The 20,534-nt window shown below is 41.6% G+C and overlaps 1 protein-coding gene across 12 annotated transcripts in view; it reads left to right on the top strand.

Moving 5' to 3' along the window:
* Nucleotides 1-20,534, top strand: part of AGPAT3 (1-acylglycerol-3-phosphate O-acyltransferase 3) — a 92,511-nt gene that overhangs the window by 31,428 nt on the left and 40,549 nt on the right. For 2 of the 12 annotated variants that reach the window (XM_071751877.1, XM_071751902.1), the window contains exons 2-3: nt 3,825-3,912; nt 11,029-11,149. The exons of 2 other annotated variants lie outside the window; for them this stretch is intronic. The gene's annotated coding sequence lies outside the window, so the exon portion shown is untranslated. Of the gene's footprint in view, nt 1-248; nt 264-2,955; nt 3,075-3,478; nt 3,731-3,770; nt 3,913-11,028; nt 11,150-20,534 lie in introns of those variants that run through there. 8 more of the 12 variants (XM_071751912.1, XM_071751923.1, XM_071751895.1 and 5 more) reach the window with 7 other exon arrangements.

Below are 20,534 nucleotides of genomic sequence, written 5' to 3'. Positions count from 1 at the left end.
ATTCTTTTACCTTGTGTCAGGTTGCACTTGATACCAGCTTGTATGCTGAGATGTTTCTGGTATAGTTTAATTCTCTGGAATCCCTCAACTGTCTGTTGTTTATCTTGGGATTGGAGAGCTGTCAATATGTAGGTAGCACCAGTTGGAAAAATACTTGTAGGGTATGGTTGAGTGATGGAAAGTCTGTCTTGTAGGTAGAGAATATCTGGAAAGAAGACAGTCCTTCAAGGTCAGAGAGAGAAGTTTCACATTTATATACAGTGGTAAATATTTTACTTCTCACATACTCCTCCTTTTGCTTTTTTGGTGGGTATGTTAAGAGATCTATCATGAGTGAAAAATCTAAAATAACTGTGGGTAGGTAACGGGTATCTTTCTAGAGCAGGGAATTCAAATACTGTTAGCTTCAAAATACAAGTTATCTTCCAGTTTTTGTGGTTGTTAAGATCCTGTCTTATGGTACTTTATTTTCTGTTCCCTTTTTGATGGAAGTTTAGTACAGGTAGGAGAAGGTTCCTTGACAGAGTTCTGCTTTATTTTCAGATAGTTTGGTTATTGGGACAGAGTGAGTACATTGGAGGTATTGGGACAGGAGTCTTCAGGGCAAGAAGGAGACAGCTATAAGGAAAGAGAATAAGGAAGAGATAAGTAGTCTTTTATTGCCTGATTACTTGTATGACCCAAGTTGCTGCTGACTTGAGGTTTGGTTGAAGTATGATGTATTCCAGAGTTGGGGGGGGCGGGTTAGTTTTGATTTATAACAGCTAATCCACAAGATAGATGTCTTGAGGTTTTTTTGAGGGGTTAAACAATAAGAAATACTTCAAAGTGGCAGTTCCCAAGTATGAGGCTGAAGTGTTGGATCTAAGCAGAATTACAAAAAAGATCACATCGAGGAGTTTTCTTTCTGGGTTGGTTGGTTTTTTTTTTAAAGCACCTCTCTGAAACCGAGGAGATATGACACTCATGAACCTTTGGCTTATATGGTTGAATGGGTGGCATGAGGTACTTGTTGCAGAACTCATGTAGCTAAGATTTATAAAGCAGGCTTTCCAGTAGAAGATATTTTCTGGTAATGTTTCATCAGAGATCATGTCTTTTTTTAGATAGACATAAAGGACTAAAGATAGAACAACTCAGTTGCTAAAAATATCCACTTGCATTGACGTCTATTTTTTTTTTTTCCTTTAAAAGAGACCTTTAGGATATTTAGCAAGATGCTTGATATCTGCTTGGAATCATTTTGTCTGCAGTGATTTTGAGGGAGAGACAAGTCAGCTTATCTTAGAAAATAGCTTATCTTGGTTTGATTTAAGAGGGCAGTGTGGGGATAGAGCAGATGTTGAGGAAGAGACTTGATGTGGGTAATATGGCATAAGAGGTTGGTTTAATTACTGCAGCTGTAGAAACTGGGCATTTGCAATCCCAGAGATTAGAAGACTGCTCAGCTCTTGTATTTATGGAAAAAAAAAAATCACATATGAAATGGCTAAATCAAACACCAAGATACCTAATGGATACCACTGGAAAGATGGTCCCTTGATAGGAAAGCTGCTCATGCTGAATGGCTTCAGTTACAGTCCAGGATATAGTAATGCTGGCATCCTTTTAAGTGTGAGATCAGGGAATTAATAATCTTCCAAAAGATCTCTAATCTTAGAAGCTAAGTTTTTCTGAGTGGAAGAATGATTTACTTGAAATGGATTTTGAAGTAATTCTCAATTTGCAGATGATCTGCTGTGGACATGATTCTTTGCACATCGTTGGCCATTTGATTACGTTCCAAATAGTCCTTTGAGATCTGTGGTGCGAGAATGAACTGGTGGATCAGTTAACACATTTAAATCAGTTTTAAGATTGGGCTTTTACTTCACTGCTGCCACGTAGAACCTCAGAATTTATTAATTCAGCGCCGCACTCCTTTATTTACAGACTCTGCGTGCGTTTCAGCATCCAGAAACATCGAGGTCAGCCCAAGCCGAGCAGATGCTACCCACAGTCTGTGTGACTGTGTGATGCATGGGGAGGAAGCAGTCACAGCTTTCTGGCACCTGGCAGGCTGTGCAGCATCAGGCAGCTGCTGGTTTATGCCAGTTGAGACAGACCATTCCCACAGGCCATTCCCTTTAACTCACCAGGCATTTTGGGGCCGTGATCACAGCTTTCCTCCCAGCCCCTGACCTCCCCTTTATCCCCAGGTGAGCCAGGAGCACATGGCATTGCCTGGCTGGTGGTGTTGCTGCCATTGCTTTTCCCTTTGAACTTTCGTACAGGTCAGATGCAAATAGCAGTTTAGACATAAAAATAGCTGGCACCTGCTTCAGTCACGCTGACCAGGGGTGAGCTGGGGCCCTGCAGCCAGCTCCAGGGCTGGCGTGAGCCAGAGTGGTCTGGTGAGATTTTCTCTGCCTGTTACAGGTGGAGCAGCCCCAGTCGTGGGGAGGAGCAGGGACAACCCCTTGGCAGGGTCATTGGCTGGACTCTTGTGAGGTTAATAAAACACCCGTGCCCTGCCACCCTTTGATCACAATTATTTTCTGCCTCCTCAGCCATGTGCTCGTTTATTTGATTTTTTTTTTTTTAACCCTTCTGGGGGGGGGAGGGCTCTACTTTTAACCTTTAACCTAGCAGTTCACTTTCTTGCTGTGTTCAACCAAGACCAGGCGAGGACAATATAAAGATTAATGCATCTTCTTAGGAATTACATTGTTACTTGAGATTGTATGTAGCTCAAGCTTCATTGGGTTTCTGGAAATCTATTATTTATGTATATTTCCAATTAATTAAAACCATATTAGCAGCATCATTAAAAAAAACTGTGTAAACAGAAGAAAAAATATATTAGTTCAAAGGTCTAGTGCACAGGAACTCCTGCGGGAGATAAGCTAGGCCTTGACTACCTTGGCAGGCAGCTCTGAAATGTTGTTGTTCTTTGTGGATTTTTTTCTAGGTTCCCCCCCTATTATTTTGTTGGCCATTGTTGCTTGGAAAGGAATATGTGGAACACGTGTAATTTTTTTGAGGTCCTGGAGAGCTGAGAAATCAAAAATTATTACCTTGCTCACTGCAAAATGGTTTTACCCATTAAAATTTTTCTTCTTTTCATCAGGATATAGGTGTAATTAACTGCCTTTTCCTTGTTTGTTCTTCTGAATGACATAAAACATGCAGATCTTACCTGCAGCATATCAGAATTTTAAAACTTTCTTTAAAATGGTTTTGCTTTCTCAAAGCAGAATGCTAGGGGTTTGGGCAGGGAGTAAACTTTAATTAAAGTTTATTAGACTTAATAGACTTTATTTCTGAAATGCTATTAAAGTACTTAACCAGATGGCAGGTCTACTTAATTTCACATGTATTTGAATTATGAACAGTGAATAAAAAGAAATGTGTGTAGTTAGCTTAGTATAACTGGGGAGAGTTGAAACAACTACTGAGGAGGAGGATCCATCAACTACCAATAGCTGCCATGCAGGTTTGTGCCCAGTGCTTGGATGTGGCCATCTCCAGGGGTTTGCTTGTACTAGCACTGGTAGCTGTAAGTGCTTTGCAAACAGCTTGGAAGCTTGAAGGATCTCCAGTGTCAAGGCAGAGGATGAGGTGAACAACAGTGAGGTGGATGAGGAGCAATGCTGGAGCGTATTTTTAGCCAAGCGTGCTTGACACCTGACCCTGTTGGCAGGGTTATGCTCAAAGGGACTTAATGTGGACAGGGAAGGGACGTGTATGGGTGAACTGGAGGAGGTGACGTGAGTCTGGCATGCTGGGCACAGTGCATGTTGCTGGGAGTTTTAATCCTGATGTGACTAATGCTTCACCTGCAGGTTTTCGTTTTGGAACCTTACAGATTCGATGCCGGTAAGGGAAAGGTATTTCTGCCAAAGACTTGCTGGAATTCTCAAATCACACAAGGTAACTCCTTCCTATTAACTTTATCTGCTAATTCCTAAGAAAATTATTAGCTTGGAGTACCTGGAAAGTCTGCTTGTGGAGGATCAGAGCATGAAAGTCAATGTTCAATTGCTTCTTCTTTGTGGGTAATTACAAAAAATTGTGTTTGGGGATTTATTTTTTTTTCCTGACTGAAGACCACTGAAAGATCTGCAGCTCTAAAAGCTATCTGTAAATCTGTTGCACACCAAAGAAAATGTCAGAGCAATGGGAGTGAAGCTTGCATAGCCTGTCTGTGGAACCAGGCAGTGTGGGGAGAACCCTCAGCCCAAGGGTTTGGGACAGGGCACAGAATAAAGGCAGCAGAAGAGCACCATAGTGAAAGGAACATGTGGTTGTGAAGGTCAGCCAGAGGAAATCAGGAGAGGGTGTTTGCAACTCTTTTGGGTTGGGAGTGGCTGGAAAGCTGCCAAGCAGAAGAGGACCTGGGGGTGTTGGTCAACACCCGGCTAAACATGAGCCAGCAGTGTGCCCAGGTGGCTAAGAAGGCCAACAGCATCCTGGCTTGTGTCAGGAATAGTGTGGCCCTCAGGAGGAGGGAAGGGATCATGTCCCTGTACTTGGCATTGGTGAGACCACACCTCAAGTACTGTGTTCAGTTCTGGGCTACAAGGAAGACATTGAACGGCTGGAGGGAGTCCAGAGAAGGGTGACCAAGCTGGTGAAGGGTCTGGAGAACAACTCCAAAGAGAATGAGAAGAGGCTGAGGGAATTGGGATTGTTTAGTTTGGATAAGGGGTGGCTGAGGGGAGACATTATTGCACTCCACAGCTAACTGAAAGGAGGTTGTAGGGAGGTGGGTGTTGGGCTCTCCTCCCAAGTGAACAATGCTGGGACTAGAGGAAGTGGCCTGAAGTTGGACCAGCAGAGGTTTAACCTAGATCTGAGAAAGAATTTATTTACTGAGAGAGTTATTAGGCACTGGAACAGGCTGCCCAGGGAGGTGATGTAGTCACCAGCACTGGAAGGATGTAAAAAACATGTAGATGAGGCACATCAGAACATACTTCAGTGGGTGACACTGATATTAATATACTTTTTCTTTTTTCTGGGCACGGAGGGGTTGTTGACAGTTGGACATAGTGATCTTAGAGGTCTTTTCCAGCTGTGGCAATTCTGTGATTCTGTGATTTTTAAGACTTGGAAAAGTGAAAGAAGGAGGGAAATGAGGAAATGAAGCTTATTCTTTAGACTGCAAATTATTCCTGTGTAGATCTTCCATACACTGCTGTCACTCCACAGCAGGTGTCTCTGTAATACTGAGGCACTGATTACAGTACCTAACTATCCTTGTTTCTGTGCAGACAGTTCTTTATGTAGCTCTGTATTAGCCAGAACTGTGTTCTGTTATTGCCGTTAACATTATCTATAATGGTTATATTCCAAGGAAAAGAATATTTCAGTGTTTTAAAAAAAAATCACTGAAATTACTCTGAACATGGTAATTTATGTTACATATTGCAATAGGAAAAATTTTGTTTACAATTAGTAGCCATTTAGGGAAAAAAAAAAAAAAAAAATTCATTTTCCAGAGCCTGTTTCTTCCCAGAAGCCAATTTAGGCAGTTCTTTTATAAAGCACAGATGAGCTTGCATCAACATTCCAGATTTATTCAAAATTTAAATTTCATTAACAAACCCAACTAAAACCCAAGCACTCCTAAGCACAAGGAAATGCAGAAACCTTTCCTGAGATTACTCAAATTCCCCTTATACATTTACTGTCTTATACTGGTCTTTCATCTAGGCCTTTATTGGGGTAAAATCATCACAGGGGCTCAGAGATGATTATTATCTAATACGCTGAAGATAAATTATGAATTTTGGGGGCCATAAAGCTGTCTGTACTGCAACTGAGGTGACATTTCCCAGGACAGGGCACACTAAGCTCAGTTTAAAGATATTCTGCCTGAATTTTTTTAGGGCAGCTGTGGCCTTCCCAGTTTGCCATTTCATATGGTCATGGTTTCCTTTCCTGTATGTGGTTTGGGTTGGAAGGAACATTAAAGACCATGTTATTCCAACCCCCTGCATGGACAGGGACACCTTCCACCAGACCAGGTTGCTCACAGTCCCATCCAACCTGGCCTTGAACACTGCCAGGGAGGGGGCAGCCACAGCTTCCCTGGGCAACCCCTGCCAGTGTCTCACCACACTCACAGGAAATAATTTCTTCCTAATGTCTAACCCAAATCTCTCTTCTTCAAGCTTAAAGCCATATTCCCCTCGTCCTCTCACTATACATCTGTGTAAAAAGCCCTACCCCACCTTTCTTGTAGGCCCCTTCAAATATTGGAAGGTTCCTACAAGGCCACCTCAGAGCCTCCTCTTCTCCAGGCTGAACAATCCCAATTTTTTTAGCCTGCATTCATAGGGGAGGTGCTCCAGCCCTCTGGTCATTTTAGTGGCTCTCCTCTGGAGACATTCCAGGAGCTCTTTGTCCTTCTTGTGCTGGGGACTCCAGACCTGGACACGGCACCCCAGGTGGGGTCTCACAAGAACAGAGCAGAGGGGGAGAATCCCCTCCCTTGACCTGCTGTCTGTGCTGCTTTTGATGCAGCCCAGGACCCGGTTGGCTTTCTGGGCTGCAGGCACACATTGAGGGCTCGTGTTGAGCTTCTGGGCCACCATCACCCCCATGTCCTTCTCCTCAGGGCTGCCCTCAATCCTTTCTCCTCCCAACCTGTATTCATGCATGGGATTGCCCCGACCCAGGTGCAGAACCTTGCACTGGGCCTTGTTGAACTTCATGCAGTTTGCACAAGCCCCCTTCTTGAGCCTGTCAGGGTCCCTCTGGATGCCATCCCTTCCCTCCTGTGTGGGGGTTAACTTGCTGAGGACCTATCCTGTTTTCAGTGTCTAGTATAAGAAGTCTTATAATCTGTTTAACTAAGAATAATTAAACATTTTTCAAATGGGACCAGGGTTGTCTGTCAAGTGTTGCTGCAATGATCTCGACCATTGCTTGTTCCCCCAGATGTTACCAGCCATTGGCACTGCAGAAAGGACCATGTGCAGGTACTTAAGCCCCAGCAGGCAGCTGGAAAATCTTTGTAGATTTGGCTGCCTTAAAAACAACAGTAATAAAAGATGGCTACAGAAAGAACCCCCCTTCATCAGGGGTTTAAAGTGAGTTGCGGATCGGAGCAAGTAAGGTGGTCCAATGAATGTGCTCAGCTATGGAGCACTGATCCCTAGCAGAAGGCTGGGGTGGTCAAGAGGGGGCAGTAATGTTTTAGGCTGCTACAGCTGAACCTGCTGGAGAATGTTTATCCATCATAGCCCTGGATTCACTGATGTCCACAGTGGACAGTCTTCTGCTGGTGCTCAAGCTCTCTTGATGAGTGAACAGATAACTTTGCAGAGTTATGAGTCCACAGATCAACTTCATTCTTGCTTATCTGTTCCCTGTCTTACAAAGGGAAGCTCAAAACTGAAGGGTTTGGTTGCAAGTTTCATTGGAAAATTAAATTCTTTATTTGCTGCATAAGTCCAGTTTCCATCTTGGGAAGGGAGTCCGTCTGTCACTGGTCCATGTAGTCAGTGGTCTGGCTTGTAATGGATTTACAGTCAGCACACTGACTGGTATTTGCTCTGCCATACTCTCAGTTCCATTTAATTAATAATTGCAGTTCCTCTCTTTTCAGTCAACTTATGCCACTTCTAACAGCCATTACAAGAAGGTTCAGTTCAGTTACGCATTATGGGGGTAGGGAACCATTTCTGATTGTTGTAAGCCCTTCATAATTTATTGACGTTCTCCTGTTTTTTCCTAATATGAGAAAGTAAACTTGTGATTAAAATCACATTATCAAGCTTTTTTGTTTTCCTCTTGTTTTCTTGAGTTTTGTTTGTTTATTCTGCCTTCTCTCTGTCAACATCTGCATATTATCAGATGGGAGATGATCTTTAGGGAATGGTCTGAGCTGTGAGTCAAGCAAATAATCATGAGATTCAAAGATACCAATACTTCCAATGGTGAGGAAAAAAACAGACCAGAAAATAGATCTGGTAGTTTTAATAAATTATATATGTGTATATGAGAAACAAGCAAACAAGTAAAAAAGACAGAATGGAATTAAATGTTCCACTTGTCAGATGATGCTGAAGACAGAGTTGTATGTGTCCTCTTTTGAGTGCTGTGTGTCCTAAATGTTGGAATGCTAAAAATATTTTCAAAGCTGTGGTATCAAAGTAGCTAATTCAAACATGGTTTTGGAGGTTATCATATTGAATTCAATGCAAGTTACTATGCAAGAGAGAAACTACAAAAGTGTTTAAGTGCATGCGCATGCATTTATATTTAATTAGGGGATTTATTCTGAAATGGAAAAATGTATGTGTACTTAAATGTGCTTCTTCTACCCTAAATGTACTGCCTGAATCTATTTGCTTTTCTGAGGTTTTTTTAAGATGGAACAATTTGATACAACTGTCTTTTTCCACGTCACGGTGCTTTTGTAGAACTCTGCATGCCTTCATGTTCATATTTCTTCCCAACTTTGTAATCACCTGCACACCTGCATTTGGTGTGCAAACTATTAATCAATTAAAAATGAAGCAGAAGAGTGATTGTTGGGTTTTGTTTAGTGTTTTCATCAATAACTTCCAAGGTGTCTGCAGCTTTTTCTTCCCATGCTGTCTGTCACTATCTCTTTTGGGTAGGATCTTGACTGCTGTCACAGTGTCTGTGCTGGTCTCTAACTTTGCCTGTTTCATGTGGTACCACATGAAAAAGTATGACATAAAGTATACTGAAAATCTGGATAGCTGAGGCTTACATTTATTTTGAGTAAACAGCAAAACTGTTGTATCCTGATCTTTTGGAGTCTCATGTCCTTTTTCTTCTCTGACAGTTTTTGCTGGAATCATAGATGCTGTTGCTATTGTAGGCTTTCTACAATGCAGCAAATCAAACTGGATCATTCAAGTACGGGCATTAAAGTTTTGAAATGTATATACGTCTTCCCCATTTGTAGTGGTAGTTCTCTATTGTTTTGATAATAGTTGACCTCTAAGTAAGTGGTGAGCAGTTGTGTGAATTGTTTTTGTTGGACAGTTTTTAAGACAAAGAGTTGCAAAAAGTGATGTGTGTTTTTAAAACGTTTGCCTGGTCATCTGTTTCCCTTCTCTCTAATGGCAGTGGTAGATGATAACCCTTTGTTCCAAAAAAAAGCAAATGGTGTTTTGACATTAAACTGGCCTTAGGCAATGTGCCAGCTCAGATGGACTGGCAGCTAGTGGTGCTACTAACTGCTGCATAGACCTGAAGCTGAGCTGAATGGGTAACTGGCATTGCCTAGTGTGGCTTGGTTTCAGTCACAGGTTTACACAAATTTATCTGAAGAATCATAGAATCATAGAATCAGCTGGGTTGGAAGGGACCTCAGAGATCTTCAAGTCCAACCCTTGATCCACTACTGCTGCAGTTACCAGACCATGGCACTGAGTGCCACATCCAGTCTCTTTTTAAATATCTCCAGGGACAGAGAATCCACCACCTCCCTAGGCAGCCCATTCCAATGCTTGATCACCCTCTTAGTAAAGAAATTCTTTCTAATATCTAACCTAAACCTCCCCCGGCAGAGCTTAAGTCCATTCCTTCTTGTCTTACTGGTATCTACTTTGGAGCAGAGCCCGACCCCCCCCCCCTGCTACCCCCTCCTTTCAGGGAGTTGTAGAGAGTGATGAGATCTCCCCTGAGGAGTGATGAGATCTCCCCTGAGCCTCCTCTTCACCAGGCTGAACAGCCCCAGCTCCCTCAGCCTCACCTCATAGGACTTGTGCTGGAGTCCCTTCACCAGCCTGGTTGCCCTCCTTTGGACCTGCACCAGGACCTCAATATCCTTCCTGAATAGTAGGTTGGAATTGAGCAGTTTGAGCAGTTTGGGGATGGTATGATATCCAGGCTAAATAGATACAGTATGAACCTGCATGCCTGGTCATTATTTCTGTTCCTCTGGTAACACCATCACCTAAGTCTTCGTTAAGTGTCTGAACAATTCAGCACTGGTGACATCCTGTGGCAGGTAGCCTGCTGGGCATCCTAACAGATGTACACATTTTCCTTTAGACATTACATACTGCTTGATGTAACTTATAAATTAAGTGATTTGTGTGAGAAGAGCATTTTTTTGTTCTTAGGGCTTCAAACTGCCTAAAGGTAGTGGTGGGTTAAATAAATGTTTTATATTAGCTTTTGGGACACATCTGACTTGTTGGGCAGATATTTGGAGGATATTTTTCCTTCGTTTTTTTATTTTTAAGGAAAACCAAGGTTTGCAGTCTGGTAAATTTGAGTTTCTTTGCGGGTTTTATGTTATTTAAAGTTTGGTTTGTAGATTTCTCAGTGAAACTTTCATGGTGTAAGGCTTGTGGAATAAGATAACACACTTTAAACAAGCCACCTCTGGGTAAAGTACATTTCTAATTACTGAGACTAAATTATGTGGAAAGTGCGCTTGTGTCTGAAGTAAATCTCCAGCTCAGTAATCTAAAATTAAATAACGATGAACTTAATTGCTTCAGGATCATAAAAACAGCTCTTAATAAAATATAGAGATTAAGTGTGTGTTTTGAAAGTGGATAATTGCTTCTGCTTAATTTTCAATAATTTCTATCAAGACAAGATTGTAGGTAAAAGAAATACCTTTTGTTATGCTGATTAGTAAAGTTCGGAAAGGTAGGCTAGTTCCTGAGTATGCAAGCCTTTTCTCCACTCTGAATCCAAGCTGTAATTTCACTACTAAATATAAGTTGAGAACACTTGCTTTTCATAGGTATTCATGGGCTTTTTCATAGGTGTGTGCCAGCTATACCCTCTAAAAGCAATTGTGGCTGGTACCTGTGGAGCAGAATGTAGTATTAGTACTTGAGAAGAAGGATTAAGTAGCTTCCTTGTTTGGTTGGGGGTTTTTGTTTTTTTTTTTCAAACAAAAGAGAAAGATGAGTAATTTTAATAATAAGTGTTTGAGTTAAAGACTTCATGATCTGGGTTAGATGTTGCTTGCATTGTACTTTGCTTCTAAACAAAATATTTGTACTATCATTCATTCAAGAATATCTTTTTTGCTTATAGGCAAATGAGAAAGCAAATATCTTGAAACATAAATAGTGGTACTTCTCTGGAGGGAGGAAATGGGAATTCTCCTGTTGCTCTGAGTGTTGCCAGGTGCCAGAAGTGGTCCCCAGTGGAGGTGGTAAGAAAGCAGTCTTCCCGCACATTTCTGTATCTGCATTTTGTCTGTAGCAATAAGATGCTTTTAGCAAATATAGGGGGTGCAAATCCTGTTGGGTGCATTTGTTTGTTTGGGGGTTTTTTTGTTTTGGTTTTTTTGTTTTTGTTTTGGATTTGTTTGGTTTTGGTTTTGTTTTCATTGAGCTATATAAATTGCTGGGAAAAAATGTCAGAAGTCTCCTACTCTGAGAATTTTAATATAGGGATGAAACCAGTGCTTAAGCTTGTTGCTTGCTGTAGTGTTTGCTCCTGCTCTCTCATGTATACTCTGTCTGCTGGTAATCATTGCAGCAAAGACTTAACCACAAATAAACCTCCAGAAGATTCTAGAAACACTTAACTATTGCCTGCCCCCTTAAATATGGAAGGCAAACTGTTGCTTTACAGAGCTTTGAGGACCTCCTTACAGTGTTCTTAGAAATCTCATGAATGCTGGATCTGGGGTCATCTTAGGGTTGCCTTTATTTCAAACAACCTTAAATTATGTCCAGTAATCAGATATGGAAATGTTGAGTGATAAGCAGCAAAATTCCTTCCTTTTGCCCTTTTTTATGGGCTTTCATACAAACAGTAAGGGCAAAAGTGGAAAACTGATGAGGTCACACTGACACAGAAATACGACAGGATTTTTCCAGGACAGGATCATAAAACCCTGGAATGGTTAGTGTCAGGTGTTCACATTTTAATGATGATTTCTGGTACCGTGCCCCTTCATAGGCTATAGTAGCTTTTTTTTTTTTTTTTTTTCATAGGAGAGTAGTTTAACCTTGATGATTAAAATCTTGGTGATTTTGCAAAGGCCCAAATTATTGCTTTAGTATTTTATAACCTTTCAAAGTCTATTATAGGACAAGTAGTCTTCCAAGAAACCTTTGTTTCTGTGAGATAGTTTTGAAAGCTGTGATTCACAGGACAGTACATATTGGAACAGCCACAGGGCTGAATATAGGTTCAGGGCAAGTACTCTGACCCCATGCAAAGTTACATCCCTTTTGAAGATTTAAATTTTCCTGCTGCAAGGAAGTTTACATGTTTATCTTTGATCATATTGGGTGGGAAAATAACCACTTTTGGAAGTGCCAAATGTTCTTGGATCAAAATTTTACCACACACACACACATAAAAATAGTTATTGCAGCTGAATCTGGTTAATGCAGACCATCTGCAGCTTTGGTGGTTGGAGAGGTACCCATTAGGTTGGGTCATTCAAGTAGCCACGTTATGGTCTCATGGTGAGTAGCTAATTTCAAAACCAGCTTTTGCAAAATACTTTTGCAGGGGCTTGTTGCCATCACTGTAAGAGCAATGCCCCAGAAATACAGGAAAGCCTGTTTTTATGAGTTTGCTGGTTTGTAGCCTATTTTTCAGCTCCCGTGACTGCAATTTTTGCCTTTCTTCTTTGTGTTTAAGGCTGAAAAGGCTGTCAGTGTGAGTGTTACTGAGAAGCTAAAATGTGCTTAGGGGGCACAGCTCCTGAATTTTCAAGCTCTGCTTCTGTTTGGAGACGAGAAAACTTGGGCTTCTTTTACCCAGCCCTGCAGGCTGCCAAGCCTGGTGCCTGAACCCTGGTGTAGTGTGTGCCAGGGTGTCTTAGCTCAGGTCAGTAGAATTTGTGAGGAGGAATAATCTGGAAATTAAATGTTCTGAATGAAGGAGCCATGTTCAGATTGCATGGGTTGAATAATCCCATGAATAATTCCTCTAGCCTTCACTTTCTTGATTGTTCAGATGAATCCTGAGTGGTTCAATAGATATTAACGTGAATTAGAAAAATTGTACTGAGAGCTTTTCAGTGTCCCAGTGGATGCTGCTTCTGCAGAACAAATCTCCATTTCATGAACCAAAGCACAACTAGTACCAGCGGGCAGACTGTCAAAGAGGTGAGGGACTGAATTGTGGGGAGGCCAAATTATGATAGCAGATATCTCCTCCTGTTGGGGCTTATGCATAGGCAGAAGCCCTACAGGTATCGTCTGCTGCTATTGTCCTTCTCGTGTGTCTGCATGAGGGGATTTATCTTTCTCTGACTTGCCAGGCTACAATTTTTGTAACAATTGTTGGAAGATTACATTTTCATATAACCTTAGTCGGGAGCTACAGAGAGAGAAAGAAAAAAATAAAATCTTTGCAAAGCACTTGGGGACGTAAAAATTTAATAGTCTAAAACAAAACGCAGCTCACTAAAATGGTCACAGCAATTATAATTTCAAGAGTTTTCTGTAGTTCAAGCAGGGAGAAATGTAAAATATATCAGAAAACCAGTTACATTCTCATCTTTCATATTTAACTTACCAACATGAAGGCTGTGGTAAGAGGCTGTCTCAAAGCCTGTAGGACAGAGGCCTTTTCACTGACAGAGCAATGTTCTGAAAAGCTACTAGCAGTCAGTCTGATGTGCTGAGGTTTTTAAGCTGAGAGTCAATTTTGTGCAATATGCAGAAGTAATGTTCTCTTTTCTCTGTTTTAGATAGCTCATTGAGGTGGTATACTCTGAAAATGAAATTTTCCTTGGTAGTGTAGAAACTCTCAAGAAGGCTTTCCTGTGTTAGGTGCATTGTAGCAAAGACCACTGTTCTGCAACGTGGCAAGTGTTGCTCTGAACTCTTCCAGGATGGGACAAATACTGTTTCCATGTCCTTCACTTTAGTATGTCTCCTCTAACTACTGAGCCTGGGTATAAAAGGTGGGCACCAGAAGCTCAGCTTGTGGTGTCTTGTATTTGGAAGAAGTGAGCCTGACAGCTGTGTTTGTCACTTGATCCTCTTGATCTTTGAGACACTGGGACTGCACCCCACTATGCTGTGCTTCCCTAAGAAAACTTAGGGAAAGAGCAGCCTTGTAGGATGATGCTGGCTATGCTTGTGCCCTGGATCCATTGCTGTTAAGTCCTGCCAGGGTGGTCACTGCTCTGACCAGCACAGGCACCACTTACAGCTGAAGGGGTCAGCTAGCAGAAATCAAAGACCAAGGACCTATACACCGAGGCTCCTAGGGATGTTTATTTTGAGCAGAATAATCCAAACTGAAAGTGCTTTATAATAAGATAGAATGGCATTTGCTCTTAACACTGTGATGTTTTCAAAACAATTATAAGTATTGCCAATGGGAGCAATTGTTTTCACAAGTTTTTTTAAGTTGCAGAAGCCACACATTTAGGACCTTTGATAGTATTTTCCAAAGCAGCAGAAAGTACAGGGAATACCAATGCTATTGCAGCATGTGTTTCAGGATGATATTATTATGCCATACCAGCAAGGCTAGTTTTGTCTCAGAGGTCATGTGTCCCCTTAAGAGAATCATCCCTTTCAGTTTTGGCTGTGGTGTTCAAGTTTAATGGGACAAGCAGCCTGAGTCTTGGTTTGAGACTGAGGAGCTGGCAGTCACTCAACCCAAATACATTTGTCATTGAAACTGGCTGGCAAACAGAGCACACCCCTCCAAAGACAGAGCAAGCATCCTTGCTTCAGCAAGGAGAAAAACAGGGAGGAGGAAGCTTGGAAGCAGTGAGGGCAAGTGATGCAGTTGCTGGGGTGTTGTGGCAAGTGGTGGTGCCGTGCTGTGTCAGAGAGCAGGTGGAGCTGCTGGAGCTGGCTGGGCTGAACATCAGCTGCCCACGAGTGTGGGCTGCTCACCAGCATCACAGGACCTGGCTGCAGTGCCTTGTTTTGAAGGTCCCTTCTGGATGGTTGTCAGGACAGATCCTCCTTGTCCCTGCTTGGTGAGCCTTTGCCTTGTTCAGTGGGAAATGTGTACTTTGGGTCTGTATTGCAAGGTGGGATCAAAAGCCCTAAATATCTCATTGTGTGGTTCTTTTCCCTATACTGAAGGTACAGCAATGCTGCTTGCTATTGCCATGTGGTGCCCCAGAAGGAAATTATCTTCAATGTGAGCCACGGTGGTGCTGGGATATTTAGTAACATAAGTTTATGGCCCAGTTGCAGGTGATGCTGTGTTTATCCCGCTGTGCCTACCGCTACCAATTTCTCAGCTTTACTAAACTGTTCCCTAAGACAGCCTGCCAAAATTATCTGTTTTCTAAAAAATTCTAAACAAACAAACAAAAATAATAATACAGTTTAGCTTAAGATATATCTTGTTGGTACAGACCTAGGATGAGTAATTATAAAAGCAGATATACAAGCAAATCTCAAGCATGAGTGAGCCCCTATCAGTGCCTAGGAGTAGGGACTAGTGAAGGTTCAGTCCAACCAGGCATAGGACAAGCTTCCAGTTGCCTGGAAGTAATGAACTTAGTTGCAAAAAAGTGCTTCTTATCAATGCAGTGAAGTTTCAATTATTACAGTTTTTTTCCAAAATCTGTCTTATTGTAGTAAAGATAAAAGGAATTTAAATAGAATGAATCAAAAGAAGTAATTCATGTTTAATGGGCTTGAAAGTGAACAGCAGAAACTGCAGACTCAAGAAGCAATTATACATTGCAGAGTAAATAGCATGGAAGTTCTTGTATGACTTGATTGGAGAAGTATAGATTCTTTTAGATTAGCTCTGGTAATTAGACCAGTCTGCTTGTTTGTTTATTTTAAATGAAGCTGGCCTGGTTTGCTAGACTCATTGTCTATAAATGTGTTCTCTGTTAACACATTGAATCAAACCGCAAGCAGTTTTTAATATCCTTGAATATCTGTGTTTTTGGCATAAAATTACAGATGAACTAAGGGTTATTCTGGCAGATAAAAATGAATCATAGGAGCATAAATGCTGCTTCTCAAACCATTACTCTGCCTGACTGAGGAGCTTTTGAAGAGCATTGCCAAGCTAGCAGCGATGACATCCAGAATTTGAGTATGGCACACAATTTTTTTTTAATATGAGGCTTTGGTACAATAAACACGTCTGCTAATTAGCTTCTAATCTTTCAAATGATGGGCAGAAATTTTTGGCTTCACAGATAAACTGTTCTCAAACGCTGCAAGCTCCAAAAGAAACAGGTGCTCACTTTTATACTAGTAATTTCACATTTTCTATTTCTTTCTGTGATTCATAACTGTGCCAGGTAACAGAAAGCAATCTCTATGGCATTGAACTTGCTCATCTCTGACAGAAGTAGAAATGATGCAGTGAAATGTATGGAGATGTAGAAGTTTCCATGTGGGCAGCTGCCCACCTGTCTTGAGTTAGGTCACAGAAATTTCCCATGGGCAGATTAATATCAGTACCATGGCACCTGTAGGACTGAGAAAATAGTGTGTCAGAATTATTGCATTATCCTTTTGTCTATGTCTAGCTTATATGAGATGATGATAAGAAGATCAAGAGAGCATCTGTGAAAACTCCTGTGCTTCTGCTATCAGTTGTAGCTCCCCTCATGCAAAGTATCTGTCTGAATTTTGCTGGTGCAAGGCATGCATGCATTTCTAGTGGGCTGGTCATTTAGGGATCCCTGCAGCCTTCAGTAAAAGGATATTTAGGTCACCTTCCTCTCAAACACTGCATTAAAAGGCTACTGTTCAGAGAAGCTGAATAAGCTTGGGTTTGGGATTGTTGGGGTTTGTTTTTTTTTGGTATTGTTCAGAGTGTAGTTTTTTTCCATTTACACGGGAAAAGATTGTGTGGTGTGTGACTGCTGCCAATAATGATATTTAGGCCAGAAGGGGTTGGTGTGATCTTGTCTGAAAACAGGACAAAAAAGTGTCCGGCATATATTTGGTTTTGCTATCTGTCTGCTTGATTGTCTGCCCTGTCTTTTTAGAAAGAGGCCTGCTTTTGTGTAAAGGCAAAAAGAGATCTGACCACAAGGATAATGATGAATTCAGACAGATAACAGCCTTTTTAAAGTATTTGTCAGTCAAATCATCCAAAAGAAGTATATCTATTGTGTTTGGGTAGGAACATACTGCTGATGGCAGCCAAGGTGACAGGAAAGAGAACGGCAGTTGGATCCTGTACAAGGACAAAGTGGAGTGTTGTGGGCCCCTTCCCTGTCATACTGCTCTATCTGAGTTTCTTACCTTTTGGGTTGTGAATAGGAAGTGGCACACAGCACTGCATGAAGCAGCACTGTGATGAACATCTTCCTTCTCTGCAGGATCAAGGTCCCCAGTCTAAGTCAGACTGCCAATTCAGTTTGCATGAACTGGCTGAAGAACTGTTAGGATTGTGTGCCTGCTGGTCTTCCAACCCACATTTTTCACCTCTTATTCCTTCCTGACTGCAAAACAATGAAGTCTTATCATAAGCTACCTTGATGACAGTCAGTCACCCATCAGAACACCTACCACTTCTGTTTTTAGTTATTTTCACTTCCATTCTCTCTCCCCTCTGTGGTGGTGATCTTCTAAACCCACATACTTAAGAATGGTGACTTCTTTCTTCCCTCCCCATCCATGTGGACCCCAGTTCTCTCCCAGGTCAAACCCTGGAAAATTTGCTGTTTGGGTCAAACCCTGGAAAAGTTGCTGATTGAAGTGTAGAATTACTATAAAGAAGTGTCTAGAGGAGACATCCTTCTTCATGTGACAAATGTCAGTCTGATGACAGTAGGCTGAAAGGTCTTTCTCACTTGTCACAGATCTGTCAAGAAGGCTGACGACTTCTTGACAAAATGAGCAGCATTATTCTGCTTCTTGGCTATCTTTTAGAGCAGCTTTTCTCCATGGCTGGTAAACTGTGAGCTTGAGGATAACATCTGGGGCCTTCACTTTGTTGTGTTATTTGTTTATTTATTAACAGTAATAACAGTTATTATCTATTTGTGGTTTTCTATCCTGACAGTTCAGATAGTATTAGCAAACACTGGAGCAGAAGGGTGAAGTGTAAGCTAGCAAAGTCAGTGTGCCAAGTCTTCTGTCTCCTAGATTGTAATGAGGACAAGGTGGGAGGGAGCCAGCAGTGTGCCCAGGTGGCCAAGAAGGCCAATGGCATCCTGGCCTGTATCAGGAACAGTGTGGCCAGCAGGTCCAAGGAAGTGATTCTGCCCCTGTACTCAGCGCTGGTGAGGCCACAGCTTGAGTCCTGTGTCCAGTTCTGGGCCCCTCAGTTCAGGAAGGAGATTGAGGTGCTGGAGCAGGTCCAAAGGAGGGCAACCAGGCTGGTGAAAGGAATCGAGCACAGATCCTATGAAGAGAGGCTGAGGGAGCTGGGGCTGTTCAGCCTGGAGAAGAGGAGGCTCAGAGGAGACCTCATCACTCTCTACAACTCCCTGAAAGGAGGTGATAGCCAGGGGGGGGTTGGGCTCTTTTCCCGGGCAACTCTAAGCAAGACAAGAGGGCATGGTCTTAGGTTGTGCCAGGGGAAGTTTAGGTTAGATATTAGAAATAATTTCTTTACAGAGAGGGTGATCAGACATTGGAATGGGCTGCCCAGTGAAGTAGTGGATTCTCCGTCCCTGGAGATATTTAAAAAGAGCCTGGATGTGGCACTCAGTGCCATAGTCTAGCAACTGCAGCGGTGGATCAAGGGTTGGACTTGAAGATCTCTGAGGTCCCTTCCAACCCAGCCAATTCTATGATTCTATGAGGTGGTGGGTTTGGGACAAGACAGCCCCAAGAGCCTCAGCTCAGTTCCAGCTGTGAGCATGTGTTGCTGCAAATGCAACAGACTAAAGCATATTCTTCCTCTTTTGCAGAGGGCAATGTTTCATACCTTAAACTTAAAGCATCTCAGCAATGCTCACAAGGCTGGCATTCAGTTTCTTCCCAAACATGCAGTAAGTACTTCTGAGAAAAGCTCTGAACTTTTGTTAGGGGCTTGTAGTCATGCCTACAGTGCTTGCTGAGACTTCATTTGGCTCCAGTCGGAACCTTTTTGTTCAGCCACAGAACATTTACATGCTAACAGGTATCTCCTGACTGTCTCTCTTTGCTTGTTATGTTTGAGGTCTGATTTTTTTTTTTTTTCCATATTTTCCATCCAGAAAACAAAATCTATCATTCTTCTAATGACACTTATTTCAGGTGGTTGCAAATGAGACCTTTTTGTTTATCGCTTATTTGACACCCCTGTTTCAGGTAAGGAAACTATGCCACAAAGCATCTTCTGGATTCACACAATCTATCTTAAGGGACATGAGTTTTTACAGCATGGTCTGTAGGTGCACTTAAGCTCCTGAAATTTCTTTTGTAGTGTAATTTTATCTGGATACAAAAGATGAATTGCCACCTGCCTTGAAAAGTCAACGACTTGGAGTGAAAAGGGGCATTTTGTGTAGTCTTAAAGATGAGTAGACACTACTGAGGATTTTCTTAATGATCGGAGACAAAGACTGGCAACATTATATAATTATGTAACATTGATCTATTTTATACAATACAAAAGGCCTGTTACTCAAATAATTTTGTACTAATAGGGCTTCTGTTAGATAATTCCTTTTCTGTTTGTTATGTAAGGGCTGGTATTATAGAATCACTGCTTGAATACCAGCACTATAATTTTAGAATTGCTTTTCTAATAGGAATACCAACTAAGCCTGGCTACAAAGATAGGCAATTAGTGCAATATCCCAATCCCAATTTTTTTTATTTTTTTTTTTTTTCAAATAAGGCCTCTTAATAATTGCTACTTGGTTTTGGGTTTTGTTTGCAAAATCCTGAGGCTGTCCTGTGCCCAGTCACATTCCACTATATGCATTTTTTGTAATGAACACAGTGCACTGGAAAGGTAGAGAACAGCAGTCCTGTAAACTGGTGATTGATCTTCACCTACAAAAATACTGCAGGTTCCAGTTTACACACTCTGCATGTCTGGACCCCTTCTGTCATCTTCCAACTACATGTATGTTTGTCTCTTGGATTTGGGGTTTATTTTAAGACGATTTCATACAATTTTCTTTCAGTAATTGAGAACAGAAACCATGTAAGCAGTCTCAAAATGAGAATGGGGAACATAATCAGTAAGAAATTACTTTGGAACCCACAGAAACTGATTAGGTCCAAGCAGGGAATTGAGTTGCAAGCTATGTTCTTCACTGACAAAGTTGCAGATAATAGCAAGACTTTTATCTGTGTAATCACAGATTTTTATCAAGTGTATCACTTGAAAAATGTGGTTAAGCTATAGACAAGGTTGGAAAAGATTTTACAGTAGACTTTAACTTTGCACAGGAGGTAAGAGGATGGGAGGACCTGTTGACTTGGTGCATAGAGACCTCATGAAATTTCCCTTTAATTCATTAATATTGTACAAAGTTGGTTTTTACTGGACCCTACTCACCACACTTTCTAAAGTACATCATGTTTGTGCTGTTCAGCTCAGAGGCAGCTTCATATTTTATTTTTTTTCCACCCAGCTCTGCTGAACTTCATACCAGATAAAATCTCCTATTTGTCTGGGGTTTTCAAATTCACTGCTTCTTTTTTTTTTTTTTTTTTCCTTTTTGGCCAAGTAGTTCC

Source organism: Heliangelus exortis, chromosome 1 (assembly GCF_036169615.1).
Source record: "Heliangelus exortis chromosome 1, bHelExo1.hap1, whole genome shotgun sequence".
NCBI lineage: Eukaryota > Metazoa > Chordata > Aves > Apodiformes > Trochilidae > Heliangelus > Heliangelus exortis.
Note: the sequence above shows the minus strand (reverse complement) of the source record. Positions and strands in the feature narration are given on the sequence as shown.